Source organism: Leptonychotes weddellii, chromosome 8, assembly GCF_054177405.1.
Source record: "Leptonychotes weddellii isolate Sample4059 chromosome 8, ASM5417740v2, whole genome shotgun sequence".
NCBI lineage: Eukaryota > Metazoa > Chordata > Mammalia > Carnivora > Phocidae > Leptonychotes > Leptonychotes weddellii.
In genome coordinates this window covers 92,406,095-92,427,097 of record NC_138376.1, presented here as the reverse complement: position 1 = coordinate 92,427,097, position 21,003 = coordinate 92,406,095, and the positions used below count along the sequence as shown (strand labels likewise).

Here is a 21,003-nt window from a genome sequence, read left to right as displayed (position 1 = left end):
ATGTTTGCCTCGACTATCATTAAAAAATACACTGCTGCCTCTGTTACGGCATAGCCTAGTCCTCACTATGTCCTAGGTACTGATACTGGTTTTACATTTAAACACTTAATTTCAGAACAGCCCTTTAAAATAGGTACTCTTATCTCCCATTTTTACAAATGACCATAGAAAAGTTAAGCCATTTGCTTGTGGTGACACAGCTAGTAATTAATGAAACTGGTACTGAACCCAGATAGTCTGGTTCCAGAGAATGTAATACCTACACTACATAGATTGTAGTAGAACATTGGAGATTGTAGTGCTTTACAACATAAATGTCAAGATGCCTTACAGTCATTCTTTTTTTTTTTTAAAGATTTTATTTTTTTATTTGAGAGAGAAAATGAGATAGAGAGAGCATGAGAAGGGGGAAAGTCAGAGGGAGAAGCAGACTCTCTGCTGAGCAGGACTCGATCCCAGGACTCCAGGATCATGACCTGAGCCGAAGGCAGTCGCTTAACCAACTGAGCCACCCAGGTGCCCTACAGTCATTCTTTCCAATTATGTTTTTATAGTCTCAAGGTTTTTACATTCTTGAGGGCAGAGACCATGTCCTATTCATGTTTGTGGAAACATACAATAAGCTAAAGGACATCAGGTAACATAGTAGCTTTTTTCCTTGTATCACATCCCTTTGTTTCATTTTGTACTGGAGGATCTTTTGGCCCTATGTGTCAGCCCTCTGGGATTTCCCTTCATCATTCAGGGAACTGCTTTTTATTTCTCTTCTGAGCTAGATCCTCTTTTACCTAGGATCCAATTGCCTGTTTCTTGGTTTACTTACTCCTTGTTTTGATGGAGACATTTTCTTACTAAGAAAGGATGGTGTGGAAGTTTTTCAAGAGTGGTAAGGGATGGAACCTTCCATAATATAACTAGAGGAGTTACAAAACAAATTGATAGTTGTAAATGATTGAATAGGCCGGGAAAGCTAAAACCCAAGGTAACAAAAGGAGGCGCAGAAGCAACTTTTTGTGTCACAACATTTTAGAAGTACTAGGAACCAGAGGCACTGACGTGGATATAGATGGAAGTAGAGGACTAGGTGAAAGTCTAAGACTTTCTTTTTTTTTTTTAAAGATTTTATTTATTTGACAGAGAGAAAGACAGCCAGAGAGGGAACACAAGCAGGGGGAGCGGGAGAGGGAGAAGCAGGCTTCCCGCGGAGCAGGGAGCCCGATGCGGGGCTCAATCCCTGGACCCCGGGACCATGACCTGAGCCGAAGGCAGACGCTTAACGACTAAGCCACCCAGGCGCCCCAGAAAGTCTAAGACTTTCAATAATAGGGTTGAAATTAAAAGATTCAGGTATGCCTCACATTCTTTCTACTTCTACCCCATTCTTTCCCTCTTTTGGTAGAACATTGGAGGTTTACCTTCTGGAAATCATGAGTCAGAGGCAGTTAGTGCAGCTGAGAGAAAAGGGTATTGTGCTGAAAGGGTTAACTGTTACTCTCTGCCAATTCAAGAGCTATTATTCTATTATTCCTTTCCTATTCCTATTATCTCTCCTTTACTTTATTATTCCTTTCCTCCCCAAATTTATTTTTCTTAGTATTAATAAGACATCTTTTTTTCCATTTGCTTGCTTTTCCCTGTATATCTAGCAGTAATATATCTCAAGATGTTCCTATAAAATATAACAATATCAGATATTTACAGCATTGCTTACTGTGTGCCAGGTATGAGGCTAAGCACTTTAAATATTTTGAGTCATTTAAACCTCAGAGCATTAAAGCTCCAAACAACAGTGATAGCAATAAACGTTCTTTCACTAGCACAAAATAATTTCCCTCTCACAAACAAAAGTGCCCTTACTCTCTTCCCTGACAGGGAGATCTAGAGTCTCTTCAATGTTAGCATAAATCTCTAGGTGATTTTCATTCTTTGTTAGTTCATTTACAGTCACTTACTCATATCCTTTAGCCTATAGACTAAATTACAAATCAACATCCTATGTAAAATAGGTGGTAAAAGAAATCAAGAAAAGGAGTTGGTTAATACCTAAGTTTTGCTTAAACCAGAGCAAGGTTGAAAATATGGTTAGCTACTGTAGTCCTCATTTCTACAAGTGGATATGAGACTCTAGTTGGTATTTATACCTTCTTTACCCAATTACTTCATTCTGTTTTCCCTTGATACCCAAGCAGCCTGAGCTGGTTAGGGTTTTTTAATCTAGTAGGGCAACCCAGAGCTTCCTTGTTGTGGTTCTTGAGTCCTTAGTGGTCTTATCTGTATTAAGCTGCATTAGTCTTCCTTTACTTTTATTGCTAGATATGGCAATATTAGGAGGTACTACAGAGTATTCCCTGGACACTACACTTGACTTTCCTGTGTCTCTATTGCACAATAGTAGGGTTTTTTTGTTTGTTAGTTTGTTTTTATGATCATGGTCAATCCCTCTAGCCTACAGAGTTACTTTATTTTGCTTATTGTTCCAGGGTTTTGAGGAGCCTCAAAAGGTTAGAGGAATGTTGTGGTAGAAGTATAGAAGTATTCTTTTTTAGAATAATATCTCAAAACTACGGTCTTCCACCCCCATGCTGCATCCTACAGAGTTGAAGGGTGAGAAAACCATAGAAAATGATCATCTCTACTTCTACCCTTTATCTCCTAGACCCATATTACAGTTCTGAAACAGCACCATATATTGGTTGGTGGTAGTTCAGAGTATCTTGTAGGACAGCACTTCAGTATTGCAAGGTATTATGTCCTACATGAGGCCATACTGAGTTTTCAACATGCCATTATACCACTATCTAAGATTGACTACTTCAGGGAGGGAAGGGTACATTATAAAACTGGTGGATATTGTGGATGTTTGCTCAATGCTTCTTTTGTTGTTAGTTTCTTGTTCAAAAGTGTTGTTTTATAGATGCCATGACTTAATTTAGCACAATAGCTAAACTTACATAGGGAATTATCCATGATTTGAATGACATGAATTCTCTCATCACAGATGATCTAGCTAGGTACCACTGAGTGCCCAAATTGCAAAAGAGGACTCAAAATATAGCACATAATCTGGAGAGACCAACCAGCTATCTATCTAGTGGCAGACTAATTACATTAAATGTCTTCTTACACCTCATATGAAATTTGACATCCATGGCCCCCATGGTTCTCTACCAAAGATGATCTCACCAACTCTGTACTTACTGAAGGTCATGGTATCCATAAACACTACTTCTGACCAAGGAACTAATTTAACAACAAAAAAAGCATTGAGCTAACATCCACAATATTTACTAGTTTTATAATGTAACCTTCCCTCCCTGAAGTAGCTAATCTTATTTTTTTTTAATTTTTAAAGATTTTATTTATTTATTTGACAGAGAGAGACACAGTGAGAGAGGGATCACAAGCAGGGGGAGTGGGGGAGGGAGAAGCAGGCTTCCCACGGAGCAGGGAGCCCGATGCAGGGCTCGATCCAGGACCCCAGGATCATGACCTGAGCCGAAGGCAGACGCTTAACGACTGAGCCACCCAGGCACCCCTGAAATAGCTAATCTTAGATAGTGGTGGAATGGCATGTTGAAAACTCAGTATGGCATCATGTGGGACACAATACCTTGCAATATTGAAGTGCTATCTTACAAGATACTCTGAATCATCAGGCAATATATGGTATTTTTTTAGGTATTGGACATTATGTTATTTTCCAAAACAAAGTTTTATATGCATATAACTCCATCACCAAGTGCAAGTAGTATTTATAAGAATATTAAACTGGCCCTGAGAATATAAGTAAATTGTGTGAACATGTGGTGCACACATTCACAAGACTACCTATGGCTCCTGGGAAGTTTCTCTAACTGGGTGACCAGGGAAGAAGAAAAAACTAAATCTGTTTCTGCATGATATGTTACTACCTGCTAGAATTGGGCTACTATAGCTTAATAGCTTTTCAGAGGGAAAATTTTGAAGTAGCATGTCTACTTACTTATTTTGTCTAGGAGATAGGACTTCAGATATTGATTTATAAACTTACAGAACATGCCTAAATGCTGTCCTGGATGGTCAGGGGCTCAGAGTAAAAAAAGATTGGAAGACTGGTTTAAGAAGATTGGTAGAAGAGGTATATAGATGGTCCTCTGAGAATATACCCAGACTAAGATATTTTTGACTCATGTCAGTGTCCTTGAAGGGGATCTCTCCTTCTATAAAGGAGGTAAAGTAATCTCTTTTGTTGTTGGGTCAGCCTCTTTCCATAGCTACCCTAGTGGCTTACTCACATGGGCTTATGAACCAAGTAGCCCTGATGGCTGGAGCTGGAGATTACGTTCATCAGACAAGAATATTTATTTAACAAAGAGAACATGGATTTACCCTGAAATCATAGGAGACCTTGTGTAAATCTTGTATTGCTCATTGCCAGAGCTTCATGTAGTATCTTATCAGCCATTAAGACTTTGACCAACATTGAATCTGTTGGACTAAAGGCTCAAGTGATAGATTTTCCTGACTTGGAGCCTGCCTGAGTTTTAGATCTTATTTTAGCCTTTGGGTCACATAAAGTTGATAGGTAAGGGTTACTTGATAAGTAGTTCAGAGCAGCACACTCAAATATGGTAGATATTGCTTCCCAAATTCAAAGAGGCTAAAATCATGCATTATGTTACTTTCTTGGTGGTAAATAGTATAAGATTTAGTAATACACTATGCCCATTATGTGTGATCTAGGCCACTAGAACTTAAACTTCATGGAGATGGCAAACCTCTCAATTTGTTTTGTATTTTTAATAGCTTTTTATTTATTTTTCTAATTTTTATTTAAATTCTATTTAGTTAACATACAGTGCAATATTGGTTTCAGGAGTATAATTCATTGATTCATCACTTACATGCAACACCCAGTGCTCATCATATAAAGTGCCCTCCTTAACACCCATCACCCATCCAGCCCATCCCCCACCCACCTTCCTCCATCAACTCTCAGTTTGTTCTCTTTAAGAGTCTCTTATGGTTGGGGCACCTAGATGGCTTAGTCCATTAAGCATCCGACTCCTAGTTTCAGGTCAGGTCATGATCTCAGGGTGGCGGGGTCAGGACCCAGGTCAAATCCGGGGTGGGGCCCCGAGCCTGCGCTCAATGTGGAGTCTGCTCGAGATTCCCTCTTTCCCCCTACCCCTCTGCACCTTTCCCCACTCACGCATGCCCCCCCATAAATAAATAAATAAATAAATAAATAAATAAATAAATAAATAAATAAATGAAATCCTAAAAGAAAGAAAAAAGAGTCTCTATGGTTTGTTTTCCTCTCTCTCTCTCTCTTTTTTTTCCCCCCACCCATATGTTCATCTGTTTTACAAACCTCTCAATTTGTATGGATCTTTACTGTCTGGCACACCTGTGTTTTAATAAAACATCTAGAGTAGCAGCTACTTCCTTCCCACTGAGGGAAGTCCAGTTAACATTATATCAGTAATTTTTCATGATGACCTGAGGGATGGTAGGACAATCAAGGCAGTCTTGGACTAAATTTTGATAAAATGATACAGTTACATTACTACTGTCCATGTCAGTGAAAGCAGACTGCTTCTGGTGTTCACATTGGACAAATCGGCATTATCTTATCATTTGTAGAAGTTTTGTTAATTCATTCTTGTAAAGAAACTTTATCTTGACGTCTTTTGTTACATATAATGAACACACACTAAGGCTTAGGGAAACACAAGACATTGGGCAAATTGAACAGTGCTTTCAATTTCTGATGTATACAGAAAGTTTCTTCACTGAGGTTCATAGTCAGTACTTAGTATTTCAGAGTATTTTGATATCAACAATAAAAACATGGTTGGTTTTCCACAGTTATGAGAAGACTGGAAAAATCCCTAGACTCTCCATGAATATTTTATATTGATTTTTTTTTTCCAAATGGAGTTTGTAAATTTTGGCTATTTTATTTGAGTAATGTATTTTAGGGATGTCTGTTTTTCTTCACAGAAAATTTAATTCACTTATTAGATCTTCTCTTCCCTGTGGCAATAAGATTTCTGTGGATTATTTGTCTAGAGATAATGTTTATGTGCAGCATTAAATGTCTAATAGAGATAGGGATTTAGCCTTCAGTGGCTGAGATGAGGTGAGAAACCTGGATTATTGGATGTCAGGTTATTAGATGTCATCAATAAACTTGGCTCAAATGAGGTAATAGAGTTGGCTAAATATCACCACAGGTATCCAGATGCTTTCACAGAATTACTAAAGGGGCGTCACTCAATCTCTCCCCACCTTAGTCATTTGTCATGCCTCCAAAAGCTTGACTATGGATAAACTCTTTTATATCTTCACTGCCTTCAGACAGCAACCTCATAGCCCCTGGGGTGCTAGACTGTTTGGGCTTATGGGAGCCATAAGACTATAGTAGCATGGATAATATTGCTTAGAATTACATGAAATTGGGAATAAAGAACATCTCAGGTCTTTGACTATTGTCTGTCTTTTGATGTACAGAAACTTATTTCAATAAAAGTAACCTAATGATACCTAACTTAAGAAGGTTTGTTTCTTCTAACCATATCCTGAGAGAGACAGACATGTATATAAATACACATACTGTTGTGAAATTTGCCCATGGCACTTACTGTTGATATTTTTACATAAACTTATTACTTTAAATTATTTTTAATACTTTTTCTCTGTTCATAAAAAAAACTGGAAATACACCACTAAAGCTTTTATCCAGTTTACCTGTGAATTTGGATTTACCTTGGCTAATTGCTGACTTTCTTTGGAATGCTTCTGGATATAACCATCTTGTTTTATATGTGAAATGAAGAGATTTTTTTCATAACTTCTGGAAATTGGGATTGGGACCAACAAAAATTAAACTTAACAGTTTGTTGCTTATACACCTACTCATATTTACATTTTGAGATTTTCTGATCATTTTTCTAGGTTAGTGGGTATAAAATAATATGTACACTATTCACTTTGTAAACTTAGCTTTAATATTATCATTAGGCTAAAAAAATTGTCTTACTCAGGCTTTTCCTTCCATGTTTAGTCTGACTGCTAGCTTATAATTAATGAGCCATTAAGATATGTTCATTAGATGATTACATAATTGAGTAGTGAATGGTATTAGTTGTTATTGAGTCTTACAAGAATTTTTTTGCATAATTATTAGAATATGCATTTTTTATTAGTGTTCTGTATTTGTTTGTTACATTCATGTTTATACTTCTTATGGATGTAATGACTTTTTCCATTACTCACCCAGCATAATACTTAAGTTTTTTCAGAAATTTTAAAAATATAAATATTACATAAAATATAAACCTATAACTTAACAAATTGTTGTAAAATAAATGTCCACGTAATCCCCATTGAGTAAACATGTTTAAGAGAACTTACTAGCACTATGCATTTTGTTTGATCATGAGTCCTTTCATTCCCCCTAATGGTAACCACTATTCTGACTTTCATGGCTAAATTTACTTCTTTGGTTTACTTTATATTTTTTCTACATAGGCAAGTATTCCTAAACAATATATTTTAATTTTGCTGCTTTTGGAGCTGTATATTAATGGTAGCATAGATTGTATATTCTATTATGTCTGACCTTTTCTGTGTAACATTGTTTCTAAGATTAATGTTGCATGTATTTCAGTTAATTTATTTTCATTGCTGCATAATCCATTGTATGAATATATTGTGTTTTGTTTATATATTATCCTGGTGGTGGACACTTTTGCTTTTCACTATGGGCTATTATAAACAACTCTATTACATGTGAAATGTCAGCTACATATTTATTTGTATACATACATGCATAATTTTTCATTGTGTTGCAAAACAGGTATCTGTTTCTGAATTTCCTATTGTGGGCAATTGGATTTTTTTCATTCTTGTACAAATATCACATTGTTTTAATTAGTATAGCTTTGTAATAAATTACAATAACTGATAGAGGAATTCTTTCCATTTATTCTTTTTCAAAAAATATCTTGGCTATTTTTACTTTTTTTCTTTCCATATAATTTTTTTTAAGATTCTATTTATTTATTTTAGAGAGAGAGAGAGAGCGTAAGAGCGAGTGGGGGGAGGGGCAGGGATGGAGGGAAAGAATCTTAAGCAGACTCTGCCCTGAGCACAGAGCCCAGTGCAGGGCTCGATCTTATAACCCTGAGATCATGACCTGAACTGAAACCAAGAGTTGGACACTTAACTGACTGAGCCACCCAGGCACCCCTCCATATAAGTTTTACATTCAGTTTGTCACATAAACCAGCCCACTGGGATTTTAATTATCATTGGAATGAATCTATAGATCAATATTGAGTTAACTGTCACATTTTAATACTGAGTTTTCCAATCTGTTAACATGGTATATATCTCTGTTTAGTTTAAGTGTTCTTTAGTTACTCTCATTAAAATGTTTTTTTCCAAAGAGGTCTTCTGTATCTTTTGTGAATTTAATATTTGTAGACTAATATTATATTCCTCTGTATGTCCTACAGTATGTGGCAGTATCAGTTGTGGTTAAGAACATGGACTCTTGAATCACATTGCCAGAATAATCTTAGATAAAATTTTTAACCTCTTTATGCTTCTATTTCCTCATCTGGAAATGGAGAGAGTGACAAAATTCCTCACAGAGTTGTGAGACTAAATATGTTGTGCCTCTCCCAAATGTAGAACATAGTAAACATCTGATAGTCTATGAGATTTAATGTATATACAAATTATTCATTCATTTCATCATTCTCTTTTAAAAATGTTTCTTTTAGATTATTAGTGGAGGTATTTTGTTGAACTCTTATATAAAAAGCTTAAATTTTAAATTATTGCATAATGTACATTTAAACTAACTTCATAACTGAATCGAATACACATCTTTATAATATTTAATATTCTAATCCAGATAGGTGCTATGTCTAGTGAAATTTTTTACATTATTTAGTGATATATTTTAGCTCTCTACATATAGGACCTATGCATTTCTTATTAGTATCTTCTATGTTATTATTTTTGCTATTGTTAACACAATTTCTTTTTCCATGGTAATGTTTTAATTGGTTCTTACTGGTATGTTACTACTAGTATGTTATATGTAGATTATTTTTTGTATTTTGTTACTGGTTACACTCATAATTCTCATATTCATATATCTCATGCACACACACACACACACATAATTTTTTTCCTCCTGTTTCTAGTTACTTTCTCCATATCAACCAAATGGCACACCATACTTTTAGTTGCTAAGATATAAGTCTTGGAGTTTTTTTCTATTTGTCTATAATGTATTACCAGAAACTTTGTGGCTTGAAACACACACATTTATTTATTTATTTATTTTTATTTTTATTTTTTTAAGATTTTATTTATTTTGACAGAGAAGAGAGACAGGGAGAGAGGGAGCACAAGCAGGGGGAGTGGGAGAGGCAGAAGCAGGCTTCTGAGAGCAGAAAGCCCGACATGGAGCTCTATCCCAGGACCCTGGGATCAGGGCAGACACTTAACGACTGAGAGCACCCAGGTGCCCCAGAAACAACACACATTTATTATCCCAGTTTCTGTTGAGGTACACCTTTAGCTGGGTCCTCTGTCTATAGTCTCGTAAGGCTACAATCAAGGTGTCAACTGGGGCTGTCGTCTCATGTGAAGCTCAATTAGGGAAGGTTCTGTTTTCAAACTGACACAGATTGTTGGTGGAATTTAGTTCCTCATGGTCTTAGGACCAAGGGTCTTGTTTTCTTGCTGCCTAGATGCTAGAGGCCTCTGCAGGTTGTCTGTTGAAGGCTGCCCTCAACTCCTAGAGACCAATTGCAATTCCTTGCTACGTGTTTTTCCCCAACATGGCAGCTTACTTCTTCAAAGCCATCAAAGGAGAGAGATTCCAGAAAGAAGGACACAAACTCTTATGTAATATAATCATATAATCGTATCTGTTCTCTCACCTTTAACATTCTCTGATTAGAGGCAAGTCAAAGGTCCCCTGCCTACACTTAAGGGAATCATGAGTACCAGGAGGGTAGGGACCACCAAGAGTCTGTTCACCACAGAGCTATTCTTCTGATTAATAGATTCTTTACTAACAAAACCCTTTTTAAGCCACTATCTGATCTTATTGCTATAAGCTTATTGCTATAGCTTTTTTAAAATTGGTATATCTCTTTCGGTCCCTGCCTAATTTCAGCCTATTTTATAAACAGCAGCCAGAGTGATCCCATTTAAAAACAAATCAGATCATGTCAATTCTGTACTCACAAGGTTTTTCTTTTCAGGATAAAACCATACTCCAGTGGTTTCTCATGTCATCAGAGAAAAATCTGGAGTTATTACAATGGCCTTAGAGAGTCCCGTGTGTTCTGGACCCCTAATATTACTTTGACCTCATCTCCTAATACTTTTCCCTTGTTTATTCCTCTTCAGTTATACTGGGCACCTCACTCTTCAAACATGCCAGAAATGCTCTCACCTTAGGTCCTTTGTTCAAACTGTTTGTTCTGCCAGGAACACTTTTCACTCTGATAGGCCCATGGCTTGCTTCCTCATTTCTTACAGGTCTTTACTGAAGTGTGTCACCTTCTCCGTAAGGTCTTTCCTAACCACCTTATTTAAAATTACAGTTATCCATCCCTATCACCCCCTTGTTAAAACTCTATTCACTTTCCTGCTTTAGTTGTATCCATGCTGTGTTTTGTTTAACTCTTTCTTTTGTCTTCCCTTCCTCTAGTATTTTGCATTCCATAACGACTGGGATTTTTGTGCCTTTGTGTTCAGTGATGTATCCTGGGCGCTTCCAACAGTGATTGGGACTTAGTAGATATTCAACCAGTATTTCTTAGAATTAAGTAAATTGAATTTTATGTCGTGGAGGAGTGGTTTCCAAATAAACAGTTTTATTGTCTTCTAATAATGAACCTTACTTCCTTTCAGATTGTTTTTTTTTTTCATCTGTCTTTGCATTTGGCTTAAACTTCTAGAAAATGTTAAATAATAATAGGCAATTATGCTTTCCTCATGACCTTAATGGGAATGCATTTCCTATTTATGCTTTTAGCTCTTGCACTGAGATAAATTTGTTTTTTAAATCAAATTAAAGAAGTAACCTTTCTTTAATTTACTTAAAATTTCTTGGAGGACAGGGAATAGAGCGTGGATGTTGAATCTTGAGTAGCTTTTAAGCATCTGGTCAGATGATTATATGGTTCTTTTCTATTACATATTGATGTTATGAATTACATCAGGAGATGTTTTAATATTAAACTATTCTTTTCTTCCTGGAATGAACTGTACTTGGTCACAGTCTGCTATTCTTTTACTTTATTGCTGGGCCAAATTTTCTAAGCTTTACATTATTCCTAGTACTTGTAAGATCTTAAAAGTTCTACATCATTTGTTAAAGTTTCTATTTACTCATTCTCTAATGAGGAGAATTCGATCTGGCGTGTATTTGCTCTCAGAGTTGCTCCAGTTCACCTTGGACCATCTCATGGTACATTTATATCCTATAGACCCCTTCTTTCCAACATAAACCAGAGAACATTGGGGGTCAGTTTCATTTCCTGTTGACTAATTAGTAGCCTAGAGAAAGCAGAAAGGTCACTAGGTTTCCCTATACCTTCATAACTGAAAGCCTTATTATTTAGTTGATCCTTCCTATTTTTCTAACAATATCTATCCTCCTTTTTCTTGGAGCGCCTTTGTATGTATCTCATGGTATTTCTTTTTGGAGAGATATGAATTTTTTCATTATTAGCTGTTTGTAGAAGGCTCATGTTGAAGAAAAAGCAGGGTCATAGTTCCAGTTAGCTGGAATTTTTCTATAGGCCTAAGTTTTGGGTGTGTGAGTGTCCCTTTTTTGTGCTGTCCCCACCTATCTTACTATGGAGGTAGTCGGTTTTGTTATTAATTATTATCTCTATAACTAATAGTTAATAATTGATTTTTCTGACTCCTTGTTCCACCTTCCTCCTTCTACTAAGAAACATAGTAGGACCAGGGATACTCCTGCTGCTGTCTTATGTATTCTTTTTCCACTGTTGGAAACAGAGGATAAAGTTTTCCATGTATGTCATATCCCTAAATTTTGAGAAATTTGTTGTTTTTACTCAGGAATTTATTCTTGGCGGGGGGGAGGGGAGGAGTTATTTTGCTATGTTTTGCCTGTAATGGGCAGCCATGGCATTTTTTTCTCAATTTCTATCCCTCCCATAGCAGTATTTGTTCTATTTTTGCTGCCCTTGACTGCCTTCAACTCACTTTGTGGCTAAAAATTTTTATGTTATACTATTTTCTTCTCCTGTCAATCCTTGAAGTTATTTCTAGGATGAGAAAGGGGAAATGCCAAATTAACACTATAATCTTCAAAGTAGAACTCTGAGTCTTTTGGATTCATTGCATTTTACCTAACAAAAACTTTTTATTTTTATAAACTAAGTATGGACCATTTCTCTAAATTGATGACAGATTTTCCCTTAGTTATATATGCATTTGGTTATTTTGCCAGATGAGTTTTGACTCTTTTTTAATCAGATTTTTATTTAAAACCTAGTTTGTTAACATATAGTATATTATTGGTTCCAGGAGTAGAATTTAGTGATTCGTCACTTAAATATAACACCCATATAACTCAACATAACCAGTGTGCTCCTTAATACCCATCATCAATTTGGTCCATCCTCTGCCCACCTTCCCTCATCAACCCTCAGTTTGTTCTCTGTAGTTAAGAGTCTGTGATTTGCTTCCCTCTTTTTTTTCTCCTTGCTCTATGTTCATCTGTTTTGTTTCTTAAATTCTACATATGGGTGAGATCATATAGTATTTGTCTTTCTCTGACTGATGTATTTCACTCAGCACATAATACACTCTAGCTCCATGCACGTTGTTGCAAATGGCAAAATTTCATTCTTTTTGATGGCTGAGTAATATTGTATGTATACATATGTAATTATGTATGTATACCACATCTTCTTTATCCATTCATCAGTCGATGGACATTTGGGCTCTTTCCGTAATTTGACTATTATTGATAACAATGCTATAAACATCAGGGTGCCTGTGCCCCTTCAAATCAGTATTTTTGTATCCTTTGAGTAAATACCTAGTAGTGCAATTGCTGGGTTGTAGGGTAGTTCTATTTTTAACTTTTTGAGGAACCTCCATACTGTTTTCCAGAGTGGCTGCACCAGTTTGCATTCCCACCAATAGTGTGAGAGGGTTCCCCTTTCTCCACATCTTCACCAACTTTTGTTTTCTGTGTTGCCAATTTTAGCCATTCTGACACATGTGAGGTGGTTGCTCATGGTGGTTTTGATTTGTATTTCCCTGACGATGAGTGATGTTGATCATCTTTTCATGTTGGCCATCTATATGTCTTTTTTGGAAAAATGTCTATTCAAGTCTTCTGCCCATTTCTTTTTTTTTTTTTAGATTTTATTTATTTATTTGACAGAGAGAGAGAGATAGCGAGAGAGGGAACACAAGCAGGGGGAGTGGAAGAGGGAGAAGCAGGCCTCCCGCCTGGCAGGGAGCCCGACGCGGGGCTCGATCCCAGGACCCCGAGATCATGACCTGAGACGAAGGCAGAGGCCCAATGACTGAGCCACCCAGGCGCCCCTCTGCCCATTTCTTAATTGGATTATTTGGTTTTGGGGTGTTTAGTAAGTTTTTATAGATTTTGGATACTAACCCTTTATCAGATACATCATTTACAAATATTTTGTACCATTCTGTAGGCTGCCTTTTAGTTTTGTTCATTGTTTCCTTTCCTGTGCAGAAGCTTTTTATCTTGCTGAAGCCCCAATAGTTCATTTGTGCTTTTGTTTACCTTGCCTCTGGAGACATGTTTAGAAAGAAGTTGGTATGGCTGAGGTCAAAGAGTTGCTTCCTCTATTCTCCTCTAGAATTTTGATGGTTTCCTGTTTCACATTTAGGTCTTTCATCCATTTTGAATTTATTTTTGTCTATGGTGTAAGACATATGGCTAGTCAGTTTTCCCAACACCATTTGTTGAAGAGACTGTCTCTTTTCCATTGGATATTCTTTCCTGCTTTGTTGAAGATTAGTTGATCATATAGTTGTGGGTCCATTTCTGGGTTCTCTATTCTGTTCCAATGATCTATGTGTCTGATTTTGTGCAGTAACATACTGTCTTGATGACCATTTTTTTTTTTTAAGTACATTTACTTTTTTTTTTTTTTTTAAAGGTTTTACTTATTTGACAGAGAGAGACACAGCGAGAGAGGGAACACAAGCAGGGGGAGTGGGAGAAGGAGAAGCAGGGGGAGTGGGAGAGGGAGAAGCAGGCTTCCCGTTGAGCAGGGAGCCCGGTGCGGGGCTCGATCCCAGGACCCCGGGATCATGACCTGAGCCCAAGGCAGACGCTTAACGACTGAGCCACCCAGGCGCCCATTGATGACCACAGTTTTGTAATATAGCTTGAAGTCTGGAATTATGATGCCTTCAGCTTTGTTTTTCTTTTTCAGGATTGCTTTGGCCATTTGGGATCTTTTGTGGTTCCATACAAATTTTAGGATTGTTCTAGCTCTGAAAAATGCTCTTTGTATTTTGATAGAGATTGCATTAAATGTGTAGATTGATTGGGGGTAGTATAGACATTTTAACTATTTGTTTTTCCAATCCATGAGCATAGAATGTTTTTCTATTTCTTTGTGTCCTCTTCAATTTCTTTCATAAGTGTTCTATGGTTTTCAGAGTACGGATCTTTTACCTTTTTGGTTAGGTGCATGCCTAAGTATCTTATGGTTTTTGGTGCAATTGTAAATGGGATCAATTCCTTGATTTCTCTTTCTGCTTCATTATTGGTGGATAGAAATGCAACAGATTTCTGTACATTGATTTTATATCCTACAACTTCGTTAAATTCATGTATCTGTTCTAGCAATTTTTTGATGGAGTCTTTTGGGTTTTCTACATAGAGTATCATGTTGTGATTAATGAAAGTTTGACTTCTTCCTTGCTGATTTGGATGCCTTTTATTTCTTTTTTTGTCTGATTGCTGAGGCTAAGACTTCCACTAGTATGTTAAATAACAGTGGTAAGAGTGGACATCCCTGTCTTTTTCCTGACAGTAGAAGAAAAGCTCTCCGTTTTTCCCCATTGAGGATGATAATAGCTGTGGGTCTTTCATACGTGGCTTTTATGATGTTGAGGTATTTTCCCTCTAAACCGACTTTGTTGAGTGTTTTACCAAGAATGAATTGTGTATCTTGTGAGATGATTTTTCTGCATCTATTGAGAAGATCATATGGTTCTTTTATTACTGTGGTGTATCATGTTGATTGATTTGCAAATATTGAATCACCACTGCAGCCCAGGAATAAATCCCACTTGGTCGTGGTGAATAATCCTTTTAATGTACTGTTAGATTCTATTTGCTAGTATCTTGTTGAGAATTTTGGCATCCATGTTCATCAGGAATATTGGCCTATAATTCTTTTTAGTGGGGTCTTTATCTGATTTTGGAATCAAGGTAATGCTGTTCTCATAGAATGAGTTTTGAAGTTTTCCTTCCATTTCTACTTTTTGGAACAGTTTGAGAAGAATAGATATTAACTCTTCTTTCTTTTTTTTTTTTTTTTAAGATTTATTTATTTTAGAGAGAGTGTGCACCCACAGTCAGGAGGGGCAAGGGGAGAGGGAGAGAAAGAATTTCAAGCAGACTCCCCGCTGACTGTAAAGCCCGACATGGGGCTCGATCTCACGACCCTGAGATCATGATCTGAGCTGAAACCAAGAGTCAGACACTCAACTGACTGAGCCACCCAGTTACCCCATTGTTAACTCTTATTTAAATGTCTGGTAAAATTACCCTGGGGCGCCACCTGGTCATGGACTTTTGTTTGTTGGTAGATTTTTTATTACTGATTCAATTTCTTTGCTCGTTATGGGTCTGTTCAAATTTTCTATCTCTTCCTGTTTCAGTTTTGGTAACTTGTATGTTTATAGGAATTTGTCCATTTCTTCCAGATTGCCCAATTTCTTGACATGTAATTTTTCATAATATTCTCTTAATAATTGTATTTCTTTGGTGTTGTGATTTCTCCTCTTTCATTTGTGATTTTATCTATCTGGGTTTTTTTTCTTTTCTTTTTGATAAGTTTGGCTAGAGGTTTATCAATTTTATTATTTCTTTTGAAGAACCACCTCTTAATTTCATTGTTCTCTTCTGTTTTTTGTTTGTTTCTATATTGTTTATTCCTGTTCTAATCTTCATTATTTCCCTTCTTATGCTGGCTTTAGGCTTTATTTGCTGTTCCTTTTCTAGCTCCTTTAGGTGTAATGTTAGGTTGTGTATTTGAGACTTTCTTGCTTCTTGAGGTAGAACTATATTGATATATACTTCCCTCTTAGGTCTGCCTTTGCTGTATCCCAAAGGTTCTGGACTATCGTGTTTTCATTTTCATGTATTTTTTATTTCTTCTTTAATTTCCTGGTTAATCCATTCATTCTTTGGTAGGATGTTCTTTAACTCCATGTATTTGTGGTTTTTCCAAATTTTTTCTTGTGGTTGACTTCAAGTTTTATAGCCTTGTGTTCAGAAAAGATGCATTATATGATCTCAATCTTTTTTTCTAGTTAAGGCCTGATTTGTGACTCTGTATGTGATCTATTTTAGAGAATGTTCCATGTGCACTGGAAAAAAATGTGCATTCTGTTGCTTTAGGATGAAATGTTCTGAATATGTCTATTAAGTCCATCTGGTCCAGTGTGTCATTCAAAGCCGTTGTTTGCTTGTTGATTTTCTGCTTAGATGATCTATCCATTACTGCAAGTGGGGTGTTAAAGTCCCCTACTATTACTGTATTATTATCTGTGAGTTTCTTTATGTTTGTTATTAATTGATTTATATATTTGGGTGCTCCCAAGTTGAGAGCTGTAAATAGTTACAGTTGTTAGATCTTCTTGTTTGATAGACCCCTTTATTATGATATAGTGCCCTTCTTCATCTCTTGTTACAGTCTTTGGTTTAAAAATCTAGTTTGTCTGATATAATTATGGCTACTCTGACTTTCTTTTGATGTCCATTAGTGTGATAGTTCTCCATCCCCTCACTTTCAATTTGGAGGGGTCTTTAGCTCTAAAATGAGTCTCTTGTAGGCAGCATGCAGATGGATTTTTTTTTTTAACCCATTCTGATATGCTGTGTCTTTTGATGGGAGCATTTATTACATTTACATTCAGAGTAATTATTGATAGATATGCATTTAGTGCCATTATATTGCCTGTAAAGTCATTGTTTCTGGAGATTTTCTCTGTTCCTTTCTGGCCTTTGTTGCTTTCGGTTTTTCTTTCCCTCTGAAAGAATTCCCTTCAATATTTCTTGCAGGGCTGGTTTTGTGTTCACGAGCTCCTTTAGTTTTTGCTTGTCTGGGAAACTCTGTCTCTCCTTTAATTCTGAATGACAGCCTTGCTGGATAAAATATTCTTTGCTGCAGATTTTTCCCATTCAGCAAACTGAATATATCATGCCACTTTTTTCTGGCTTGCCAGGTTTCTCTGGAGTGATCTGCTGCTCACCTGCTTTGTCTTCCCTTGTAGATTAGGGATTTCTTTTCCCTTGCTGCTTTCAGGATTCTTTCCTTATCTATGTATTTTGCAATTTTGCTACGATATATCTTGGTGTTGGCAGGCTTTTGTTGATTTTGGTTGGAGTTGTTTATGCCTCCTTGATTTGGATGTCTGTTTCTTTCCCCAGATAGGGTAGTTTTCAGCTATAATTTGCTCAAATAAACCTTCTGCCCCTTTTTCCTTCTCTTGTTCTTCTGAGGCTCCTATGATGTATGTTATTATGCTTTATGGAGCCACTGAGTTCCCTAAGTCTGTATTTGTGAGCCAATATTTTTCTTTACCTCTTCTTTTCAGGTTCATTATTTTCCATAATTCTATCTTCTATATCACTTATTCATTCTTCTGCTTCTTCCATCCTTGTGTTCATTACATACAGTCTGTTGCATCTTGGTTATAGCATTTTTTATTTCAGCCTGACTAGTTTTTAGGTCTTTTATCTTTGTGGTAAGGGTCTCTCTGGTTTCTTCTGTGCTTTTTCCTCAAGTCCAGCTAGTATCCTTATGATTGTTGTTTTAAATTCTGGTTCAGGCATATTGCTTATATCTGTTTTGATTAGCTCCCTGCCCATGACCTCTTCTTGTTCTTTCTTTTGGGATGAATTCCTCCATCTTGGCATTTTGTCTATGTCTGTCTTTTGTGTGTTAGGAAAGCTGTTCCTGGTCCTAATTTCACTAGAGCTGAAGCTTTGCAGCGCTCTATGATCAGTAGACCTGGTGCATGCAAGGGTTTGTGCTGGTCTTCTGGGGGAGGGCCCTGCTGCTGCTCTGGCTCTCTATCACACTTGCCTTATTAAAAAGGCACTTGCAGAGCACAGGGGCAGGGTGTGGTGTAAGCTGCTCAAGCCTCCACTGTGTGTACTGTGCCTCTTGCTAAATAGGAGGGGTGAAAATGGTGTCAGCCTGCTCTTGTTCATGGACAGAGGAGTTCACACCCATCACTGTTCAGGAAGCCCTCACAGAAGAACAAACAATCTCCCCTCTGGTGTCCCTGGCTTCCGTGAGATTCCTGCCTTCACCCTGTCTGTGTCCAAGCCATCTGCCCACCGGTGGCCTAGTGCTCTTGTGTTTTATCACAGGCTTGTGGCTGGGTTTTAAAACTCCAAATTTTCGGGACCTGGCACTGATCCTCTGGGGGAGGGTCTTACCGAGCTGTGGCTAGTACCAGTTTGTCCCAGAAAAGCAGTTGCATGATAGTGCAGGAGTTTGGAGTTTATGGTAAAGTGTGGCAAAAAGCCCACATCCAGATGAGCTGCCCTCAGCAGACATCTCTGCTCATATGGTAATGAACAGGGCAGCTCAATATCACCTGCGGCTGTTTTGTCTCCTGATAGACAGTGCCACCTCTCCCAAATGCACTCTAAGAAGGGGAACTCTTTTCCATCATGACCCAGGGGATCCTCAGAGCATGCCATCAGCTCCGGGGCCTCTGCCCTCCTTCTCTACAAGAGCACTGCTATGCCCCCCAGGTTTATCCTGGCAGTGGTGTGGACTTCTAAGACTTCAGAAACTGCACTGTTTATAAAAACTTGGGATAATCAGCCCCTCTTATTTTTGCACTCAGTGTTTTTGAGGAAGTGTTTTTGTGTAATCCCCTGTGTGCTTTCTCTCAGCCTCTCTCTTTTTTTCTCTCTCTCATCTCTCCATGATCAGGGCTCCCTCCTCTCTGCAGCAACCACAATTCTTTTCTTCCCCAAATCACATCACCACACCTCCTACCTTCCATGATGTGGCCTCTTTTCTCCTTCTAGTTGTGCAGTCTGTTCTTTCAGTCCTCAGATCAATTTCCTGGGTGTTCAGAATGATTTGATAATTATCTAGCTGTGTTCAAGGGATGAGGGAAACATAACGTCTTCCTACAACTCCACGATTTTAACTCCTCTTGCCATTTTTGACTCTTAAAGGCATCTGCCAAACATTTTTTCTCTCTATGGATGCTATTGAATAGGTAAAGCATGCAATTGCACCAAAATTCAAAAACTATAAGACATTCAGTGAGGAGTATGTTCCTCTCCAGTCACTCAGATCTCCTCCCCATCCCCAAAGCTAACAATTCTTACCAGTTGTTTTGTCCTTGGAGAGAGATTCTGTGTAAAAACATGTATGTATTTAGGGGCACCTAGGTGACTCAGTCAGTTAAGCGTCTGACTCTTGATTTTGGCTCAGGTCCATCTCAGGGTCATGGGATCGAGCCCTACATCAGGCTCCACACTTAAGATTCTCTCTTTCTCCCTCTCCCCTTGCCCTTCCCCCTGCTTGTGTGCACATGCTCTCTTTCTCTCTCTCAAAATAAATAAATCTTTTTTCAATAACCCCAAAAACAAAACAAAAAAGACTCAAATATATATTTATGTATATTCAAATGCTTTTCCATTTTTGTTCAAATGCTACTGCTATATACAATGCTTTGTGCCTCTCCTTTTTCACTTAACATACTTTGGAGATAATTCTTTATCTAAACATATATAGCTGCTTTGTTCTAATTTCTGCATAGTATACCACTATAAAATCTACTCCAAACATTTGAACTTCATTCTATGAGTGGACACTTAAAATTTTTTATTTACTCTTATGACCACTCAGCAATAAATGTTCTTATAAGTATGACTTTATGCTCATGTTTGACTATAACTCTAAGATAAATCAGGAAATGAGTGATTAGAAGGTTAGTTTCTTCTTGGATCTCCTGATTCCTCAAATGCTACCTTTCAGAGAAATTGTCCCTAACCACTCAATCTACCATAGCCCCTGCTGTTACCTTCACATTATCTTTTTTATATACTTTTTTATCATAGAATTTTTAAACATATAAAAAGTAGAAAGAGCAATAATATAATGAAAGTTCATGTACCTTGTTTTTATCAATTATCAGTATTTTCCAATCTTGTTTTAGCTCTCTCTCACTCCCATACGTATTTTTTCTTAAGTACCTTAAAGCAAATTCCAGATATGCCATTTTACCTATGAACAGTTCAGTATGTATCTCTAACATATAAGACCTGTTTATTAAAAAAAAAAAAAGCATTACCACTTTGTCATTGTTATAGCTAACTTAACACCATTTTCTTGATCTCCTCTAGTACCTATCCCATATTTTCCTGTGTGACTCAAAAATGCACTTTACAGTTTTTGCTTGACTCACAGTCAGAACAAAATCTTCACATTTGCTTTTAATTTGTAAGTTACCTTATCTGGTTTTCATATTTTTTCCCCAGAAGAAATAATATATAATGATGTGTGGGATTTTCTAAATTCTTAATTTGGTTGACTCTTTCCTCCTTGTGTCATTTTTTAATATATTTCTCTGATTTTTGTATTTCCTGTAAACTGATAGTGTAATGTATAGTAATTGTTGGTTAGTTTCAGGTTCAGTTTTCTTGGCAAGAATATTTCATAGATTGTGCAGTGTACGTCCTCTTGT

General features: G+C 37.0%; 1 protein-coding gene across 4 annotated transcripts in view; it reads left to right on the top strand.

Moving 5' to 3' along the window:
• Positions 1–21,003, top strand: part of TBC1D32 (TBC1 domain family member 32) — a 165,866-nt gene that overhangs the window by 76,083 nt on the left and 68,780 nt on the right. The gene's annotated exons all lie outside the window — the stretch shown is intronic.